Consider the following 7,162-nt stretch of genomic DNA (forward strand, 5'->3'; position numbering starts at 1 on the left):
TTTGCTCCTATAAGTTGCTATGGATAAGAGTATACTAAATGACAATAAAGCTAATGTATAAGCAGCCAGTGAACTCAAATTCTCATGTGAGTTGACATAAATATGCAGTGTGTGCACAGCATATCATAGATTCCAGTGCAGGCCTCAATACAATGAAAAGTCCTAACTATGTCTTTCATGTAGTTCAAAGCCTGGATTCTCAGCACTGTATTTCTGATCAAACTTGCTCTGACAGTGAAGCTGAAAGATCTCACCATCAACTGTCACCAACATGCACAGACATTCAATATCTTCGTTCCAAACATCCAGATAGAAATGGAATAGGTCCCTTCCCCTGCAAATGTAAAAAAAAAAAAAAAAAAAAAGTAGCAAATGACCTAAAAATACACTCCAACTCCTGGGATGCTTTGGGAGAGGAGGAGGAGGCCTTTCTTCTCTTCCTCTTGCCGTCGGCTCTTCACATCACATACACATTAACCCTGCATAATGAAGGAAACAACTGGGTTTACAGTTTTCATCATTAGCTCCCCTCGCTGCCACACTTTGCCACAGCTCTCAGAAATAAAATATAATTTACCCGACACCCTGCTGCTGGATAGCAGTGTCTGCTCTGCTCTGATCTCCTTCTGCTGCTGTATCCTCTGCCTCCTCATAACATGATTTGATGAACTGACGCATTATTATTTAATGATGAACAGCTCAAATGTAGCATGCTTCTGAACGGATACCATGATCCCCTGCAATAGACAGAGAGGCTGATTGAGGAGAGTGCGGGTGGATGACTGAGCTCCAGCACAATGTGACTGATCACCCATCTTCACCTGTCACTCACTCCCCTGCTGAACGTTGCCAGTTCCAAGCTCAGTCGGCCCTGTAAACTATTAACTAACGCGCGTTAAATTCTCCATGTGAAAACTGATTGATCCATCTAATGTTAAATACTCCCATTTGCACAGAGCAGCAATCTGTTTAAGGCTGGTTACACAATAAATAGGGTTCTATTATGACTTATAGCCAGGGTCGGGGCTGTGTGTGGGAACAGTTATACAATATAACAGCTATTTTGGGCAAACACTTATAAATCAATCAAATTAAAGCCACCTGCTGGCAAGTGGTGGGCAGACCCTGGGCCGGGTAATCAAACACCCTGTGGACTCACATCAATCACATTATGGCACATTGGTACAACCAGCTTGTGGCTTGTTTGATGACTAGATGATTATTAATCAAATTATATAATTAAAGAGCTGACCCAAACAATAGGAGAGAGAGGAACCTGAACCATCGTCCCCAAAGGCCCAAGCAAATAGATGGGATAAAACAGGACTGCCAGAGACGCTATGGCCTATGAGTGATACAGCTACTGTAGTATAGAGCCTGTAGAACTCACCCTGCTGCCCCCACAACCCACTCATGTACCATACCGGAGAGAGATCTGTTTTATGGCCAGAAAGTCACACTATTTCAAGTGGAGCTGCCAGGCCCAGAAAATACATCAAATCAAATGAGGTGGAGACTGACAAGTATATAAACTCACAGCCCCCTCCTCGTAAAACTGCCCACTAGGTGATTTAGCGGCTCTGCGGCTACACTCAGTTACACCTAAAGGTTCATGTTTTTACCATACCTCTATCTTCTGCCATTTTGTTGACCTTCTGAAAATAACAGGATCTAAGTGTTTCTGAGTGCATTTTAGAAAAACGATGACAAATATATTGTTGCTCAATAATTGATATGAAATGTGATGGGAAACCAACAACTAAAAACATTTACATTACATTTACATTTAAAAACCTGAACAAAATGACTTGTTCACTCCTCAATATATATTCCAGGCTGTAGCAGATCACATTGACCATGCTACAGAAATAGCATATAGAAATAATAACCAGCTACAGCACATACAGTATACCGCTACTAATGAGAGTGTTTTCTCTCAGCACCCTTGTATAGACATGACTTGTTCATTCTCTTTCATGCCGAAACCCAAAAGACATACAAAGTAATACAAATCCCTGTTTCCGCCTCTCCTCTGTTCTGCCCTGCTATTTTAGTATCTGCGCTGGCAGATGCTATGGGTGCTACAAAGGGGATACAGGCAAACTCATTAGCTCAGATGCCAAATGTAACTACACGGCGGGTTCAAGGGCTCCGCTCAACAAGGGGAAACAGAGGAAATGCATTAGGGTTCGTGGAGGTGACAATTGGATAGGTGCGATATGATGATAGGATTGATGATAGGTCCACCTCTGATCGAACTGAGGAATATTCCCTATTGTTGCAGAATAATCTTACTTATTAGCTTTGGTTACCAGCAGGTAGACATCATAGTACAATACTGTATCAAGTTACATAATGGTGCTAATTCCAATCACTACACCTCTATTGTACATAGTACACCTTCATAACAAGGCAATGTAGTAAATGAAAGCCCTCACACAAACATGTAAGACAGGCTCTTTTCAATGTTGTCAATCTGTCTCTTCAATTACTTTCATAAGCTGTGATCCAGGTTTGATGTTCTTAAGGTACGATTGATGTTGCCAAGGGACAGCGCTGCAGTTTGGCAAGGACAGGTCATTCTGAACTTTCATTGTGCAACTGAGTGAGTGGGAGGTATATTTCAAGAGTGAACTGTCCAGCTGGACATTTTCACTGTGGCCACTGACATGCCACTAGTAGCCCCTGGGTTGTCCTCCACCACACCTCTACTTGTTCCCTCATTCTCTACTGCAGACTGTGATAGTAGCAGTGCATTAAGCCTGATGACAGGGGATGCACGGGTTTTACTGGCCTCGTAAAGCCATGATGGAACACAATGAAGCTCGGCACTGCCAGTGCTGAGGAGATGTAATGTCACATTTGAGCACAGTGGACATCTTTATATGCAACAGCAGGAGATGGCAAAGGACCGCAGGCATAATGGATACATTGCACTCTGATGCATTCTGGATGCCATAAACATTCATTAGGACATTTCATTATGGATGGACAGGGTTATACTGTGGCTAGATGCTGTTAAACACAATTGACTGAGCTGTATACGTCCAATAGCTACCGGTGCCCTTCTGTTTCTGAAGAACCAATATCCCATCCAATATCCCATAATAGACCAAGTATAATCACATCTCATCTTATCTTTCACGTAACAAACATCAGGAAAACCAATAAGGACAGGCATCATCAGAAATAACTCCAGGCATATAGGCAGGTGAATTGGATAGGAGAACTGAACTGCGTTCCACCAGCAGTTATTCTTTCACTTGTCTGTCTGTCTGCCTGCCTGTCTCTCTCTCTTGGTCTGCATGTCTAGGGAGGCTGGAAGCCCTAGAGGAGCTCCACAGTCAGTCAGTCCCACTAAGCCAGTCAGTCTGACTGTGGCAGGACAGGGAGTCAGACAACACGTCCCCCTCACAGTGATACGCCTGCAGGATCGATCCTGGGGTGCAACCTTCTCTCAGGCCCATGTCCTGGTAATTAAGATCTAATTGTGTGAGGATGAGCAAAGACACAGGCTGAGCAGGGCGGCACAGAGGAAGTAAACAGAGAAGACACGTTTTAGGGACAAGGAGAGAATACCCACCTACAGAGATAACAAGATCAGATGTCTGTTTTCAAAGGAGCTAGACAATCTATTGCTATCACTAGCCGGCTTCCACCCGGTTACTCAACCTTGCACCTTAGAGGCTGCTGCCCTATACACATAGACTTGGAATCACTAGCCACTTTAATAATGGAACACTAGTCCCTTTCATAATGTTGACATACTGCTTTTCTCATCTCATATGTATATACTGTATTCTATTCTACTGTATTTTAGTCAATGCCACACCGACATTGCTCGATCTAATATTTATATACAGTGGGGCAAAAAAGTATTTAGTCAGCCACCAATTGTGCAAGTTCTCCCACTTAAAAAGATGAGAGAGGCCTGTAATTTTCATCATAGGTACACTTCAACTATGACAGACAAAATGAGAAAAGAAATCCAGAAAATCACATTGTAGGATTTTTAATGAATTTATTTGCAAATGATGGTGGAAAATAAGTATTTGGTCAATAACAAAAGTCTATCTCAATACTTTGTTATATACCCTATGTTGGCAATGACAGAGGTCAAACGTGTGACTCCTTTCTAGGGAGTTTTTCCTAGCCACCGTGCTTCTACACCTGCATTGATTGCTGTTTGGGGTTTTAGGCTAGGTTTCTGTACAGCACTTTGAGATATCAGCTGATGTACGAAGGGCTATATAAATACTTTGATTTGATTTGATTTGAAACGTTTTCTGTAAGTCTTCACAAGGTTTTCACACACTGTTGCTGGTATTTTGGCCCATTCCTCCATACAGATCTCCTCTAGAGCAGTGATGTTTGGGGCTGTTGCTGGGCAACAAGGACTTTCAACTCCCTCCAAAGATTTTCTATCTGAAGACTGGCTAAGCCACTCCAGGACCTTAAAATGCTTCTTACCAAGCAACTCCTTCGTTGCCGGGCGGTGTGTTTGGATCAGTCGTCCTGGTCCCTTTGCAGAAAAACAGCCCCAATGCATGATGTTTCCACCCCCATGCTTCAGAGTAGGTATGGTGTTCTTTGGATGCAACTCAGCATTCTTTGCCCTCCAAACACGACGAGTTGAATTTTTACCAAAAAATTATATTTTGGTTTCATCTGACCATATGACATTCTCCCAATCTTCTTCCGGATCATCCAAATGCTCTCTAGCAAACTCAGACGGGCCTGGACATGTACTGGCTTAAGCAGGGGGACACGTCTGGCACTGCAGGATTTGAGTCCCTGGCGGCGTAGTGTGTTACTGATGGTAGGCTTTGTTACTTTGGTCCCAGCTCTCTGCAGGTCATTCACTAGGTCCCCACGTGTGGTTCTGGGATTTTTGCTCACCGTTCTTGTGATCATTTTGACCCCACGGGGTGAGATCTTGCGTGGAGCCCCAGATCGAGGGAGATTATCAGTGGTCTTGTATGTCTTCCATTTCCTAATAATTGCTCCCACAGTTGATTTCTTCAAACCAAGCTGCTTACCTATTGCAGATTCAGTCTTCAAAGCCTGGTGCAGGTCTACAATTTTGTTTCTGGTGTCCTTTGACAGCTCTTTGGTCTTGGCCATAGTGGAGTTTGGAGTGTGACTGTTTGAGGTTGTGGACAGGTGTATTTTATACTGATAACAAGTTCAAACAGGTGCCATTAATACAGGTAACGAGTGGAGGACAGAGGAGCCTCTTAAAGAAGAAGTTACAGGTCTGTGAGAGACAGAAATCTTGCTTGTTTGTAGGTGACCTAATACTTATTTTCCACCATAATTTGAAAATAAATTCATTAAAAATCCTACAATGTGATTTTCTGGATTTCTTTTTCTCATTTTGTCTGTCATAGTTGAAGTGTACCTATGATGAAAATTACAGGCCTCTCTAATTTTTTTAAGTGGGAGAACTTGCACAATTGGTGGCTGACTAAATACTTTTTTGCCGCACTGTATTTCTTAATTCCATTCTTTTAGATTTGTGTGTATTGTTGTTAATTGTTAGATACTAATCCACTGCTGGAACTAGGAACACAAGCATTTCGCTACACCCGCAATAACATCTGCTAAATATGTGTATGTGAACAATAAAATTGGATTTGATTATCTGTTATGACTCCATAACCCCCAAACCTAATTTGACCTGAGGCTGATGTAGAAACAACAAACAGAGCCTCTGAGAGAAATAACAGAAGGGTTGGGATGACACTGATGTGATAGGAAACCGCACAAAGGTCCACAAGGCAGGGAGTCAAAACAGGATGAAGAGACAGTATCCATTCACGTATCTATGACCTAATCTGTGGTTTGAGAACCTAATTAAATAATGTTTTTATGCCTTCAGTTAATTACAGGTGGGTGTCAGTGTCTTAGTTCTCTCAGTTCTGTGTCTATACTGGGTGCATGCCTGTGTGTGTGGAGCTTGTGTATCAGAGGAAGTTGGCTTACCCAGGACTGGAACTTGACTGGTCCATCCACATTCGCAAACCTGTTCCTCACTCAGCGTGTATGTGTCTGTGCGTCTCTGGTTCCGCGGTCTGGCTGTCCGGAGAGTGTGTGCTGTACTGTGATGTTGCTACTCCAGCTTCCTATAGCAGTCAGTAAGCCTCCAGCTTCCTATAGCAGTCAGTGAGCCTCTAGCTTTCAATAGCAGTCAGTGAGCCTCCAGCTTTCTATAGCAGTCAGTGAGCCTCCAGTTTCCTATAGCAGTCAGTGAGCCTCCAGCTTGTAGCATCAGCAGCTGAGCCTGACTGCAAATCGCTTCGTTCCCCCTCTCCCCCCGCGCTACCTCCCTATCTATAGAGCATCTACTAACTCCCTCTTCCTCTGCAGATAAAAAGGCAACTGAAGTCTCTCTACTCTCTCTGTTCTTTGTGTTCCAGACCCAGAACCTGGATCCCAGTAGGCACGGGGCTTTGTGTCTAGGGGAGGATGGAGCTCTGCCACAGTGAAAGCCTGGACTGGTGGCGGTGTGCTCTTTCACTACGGGAGCATGCGAGTAAATGTGTGTGTAAGGGAGAGATAGCCCTGCGAGTAAATGTGTGTGTAAGGGAGAGAGATAGCCCTGCGAGTAAATGTGTGTGTAAGGGAGAGAGACAGCCCTGCAAGTAAATGTGTGTGTAAGGGAGAGAGATAGCCATGCGAGTAAATGTGTGTGTAAGGGAGAGAGATAGCCCTGCGAGTAAATGTGTGTGTAAGGGAGAGAGATAGCCCTGCGAGTAAATGTGTGTGTAAGGGAGAGAGACAGCCCTGCAAGTAAATGTGTGTGTAAGGGAGAGAGACAGCCCTGCAAGTAAATGTGTGTGTAAGGGAGAGAGACGGCCCTGCAAGTAAATGTGTGTGTAAGGGAGAGAGACAGCCCTGCAAGTAAATGTGTGTGTAAGGGAGAGAGACAGCCCTGCAAGTAAATGTGTGTGTAAGGGAGAGCTACTGCCGCTACGGCTGCTGCTGTTCAGTGGAACTCATTATTCACTGTTGCTGCCGCTCCACTTCACTGGCTGTTTAGCTTCACAACTTACTCTGATGGTCAATAAACTGCTTAGGGATCATCTCAAAAGTCTAGAAAACAGGAGTCAAGGGTTTAGCTCATCCAGGAAGCCCCACCCCTCCCCAGTAAGCTCTGAAG

General features: G+C 43.9%; 1 protein-coding gene across 1 annotated transcript in view; it reads right to left on the reverse strand.

Moving 5' to 3' along the window:
• The window catches only part of lingo3a (leucine rich repeat and Ig domain containing 3a), a 33,827-nt gene extending 27,215 nt beyond the window's left edge, over positions 1 to 6,612 (reverse strand). The window contains exon 1 of the mRNA XM_029632496.2: positions 5,986 to 6,612. The gene's annotated coding sequence lies outside the window, so the exon portion shown is untranslated. The remainder of the gene's footprint in view (positions 1 to 5,985) is intronic.
• Between the last annotated feature and the right edge of the window lie 550 nt (positions 6,613 to 7,162).

Source organism: Oncorhynchus nerka, linkage group LG24 (assembly GCF_034236695.1).
Source record: "Oncorhynchus nerka isolate Pitt River linkage group LG24, Oner_Uvic_2.0, whole genome shotgun sequence".
NCBI classification, from domain to species: domain Eukaryota; kingdom Metazoa; phylum Chordata; class Actinopteri; order Salmoniformes; family Salmonidae; genus Oncorhynchus; species Oncorhynchus nerka.